Source organism: Mandrillus leucophaeus, unplaced genomic scaffold (genome assembly GCF_000951045.1).
Source record: "Mandrillus leucophaeus isolate KB7577 unplaced genomic scaffold, Mleu.le_1.0 Scaffold291, whole genome shotgun sequence".
Lineage (NCBI taxonomy): Eukaryota > Metazoa > Chordata > Mammalia > Primates > Cercopithecidae > Mandrillus > Mandrillus leucophaeus.
In genome coordinates, this window is record NW_012103043.1 from 375,393 (window position 1) to 377,103 (window position 1,711).

Sequence of the window (1,711 nt, forward strand, 5' to 3'; positions counted from 1 at the left end):
CCCAATCAACTAAAAAAGCACTGGTTTATGCAGCTTAGGCTTCTGAACATTTAAATGTTCTATGGTGAAGATTTGTTTTTCCAAAGAGTCTCCATTCAAATTCATTTACTATTTGGTCACTCACAATGTCACAGTGGTAGGCACTCCCATGAGGCTCACCCTCCCAGACACCCTGGCTGAGGCAGGTTACTCTCCTTGCTTTGTAAATAAACAAGTTAGAAGGCAACTAACTGGCCAGTATGTATTTCCAATACCAGGAGCAGTGGTAGGCCAATAGGCAAAATTTAACAGCTTACATGGTATCTTAAAAAGATATTTTACACTGGAATGCCATAATTTTAGGATGCAATGAGCCGTCTTAGTACATTTGTCTTAGTACTATTGTCTTCACAAACCACTTCACAAAATGACATAGCTACGTAATGGCAACATAAACCAAATATGAACCGGCCTACTATGGGTACGTGTCCCCTTTTGGAGCATGAGCCCCAGAAGCCTCTCCAGACACACACGGGTGTGTGTGGATGGACTGTTTTCAGTTCAAGCTCAATCTACACCTTCACAGTTTTACTTTCCTCCCTCTTTCCTGAATGATTAATACTGACTAACATGCAGAAGACGGGTTCACCCGGGCTGTGTGTGAGACTCACCTGGGAAGGAATACCAAAGCTCCATCTCCAGCACTCAGAGCTTTGGATTTAACATCTAGCAGAGATATGTTTAAAGCTGCAGGCCATTCTCACATGCAGCCTAGGTAGAGAAGCTCTGGTTAAGATCTTGACCATCTTTCTCCTACAATTGTAATGCTCAAGGTCTCTACATCTGTTTCGAACATCACCTCAGAGACACTTTGAGGGAACATGTTTATGTTTTCTGTGTATTGAGCTATGACACATTTCACAGCTTACAAACTTGCAGCTGCTTTTTTGATCTAGCTAGGGGGAATTGCTTAAGGCTCAAGAAAACTTTTATGTCACCAAACTATTCAACCATTCCTCTTCTGAATCAAGATGTCCTAAATTCTCAGCCCATCCTCAGATATTACAAATAGCAATACCCTTCCAACTGTGATATTTGAATATTTCTAAAAAGTTCAAATAGTAGCTCCTGAGCTCACAATCCAGTAGAGAAAATGAACAGCTACAGTACCCTGGGAAGAGGGTCATTATAAGAGGAACCCCAAAGAGGCACAGAGGAAGAACTCCTAACTGACAAATCAGGGAGAGCTTCCAGAGACAGTGTCATTTTCACAGATACCAGAAGGCTCAGTAGGAGTCAGTGAGTAAAGAGGGGTGAGGGGAGAATGTGTTCTGGCAAGGACACAAAGGGAGTAGCAGCAGAGTTGAGCAGGTGTCGGGCTAGGAAGAACAGGAAAGAGCACGTGGGGATCAGCCTTTTCATGCCAGAGGAAACACAAAACCACTCCCTGAAGGACTTTAAGCAGATGCTCATCCTTGGAGAAGATCACGTTGCCTGTGTGCTGGGAGAATGGACCGCAGGAGGGCCAGACTGGAAGCAGAAGGACAAAGCTAGCATGACCATCAAGGTGGGGAAGGATGGCATAGTTTAGGGAAATGGCAGTCATGATGACAGTAGCAGAACAATGCCAAAAGTAAACAGGAGAAAGGGACAACAGGATGGGGAAAACACATCCTAGGCTCCTGGCTAGACACTGGACAAGATACACATCTGGGGAGAAAGGGAACCCCAT

At 44.2% G+C, this 1,711-nt stretch overlaps 1 protein-coding gene across 1 annotated transcript in view; it reads right to left on the reverse strand.

Moving 5' to 3' along the window:
* Positions 1–752, reverse strand: part of CLTCL1 (clathrin, heavy chain-like 1) — a 115,241-nt gene extending 114,489 nt beyond the window's left edge. The window contains exon 1 of the mRNA XM_011986070.1: positions 651–752. The gene's annotated coding sequence lies outside the window, so the exon portion shown is untranslated. The remainder of the gene's footprint in view (positions 1–650) is intronic.
* Between the last annotated feature and the right edge of the window lie 959 nt (positions 753–1,711).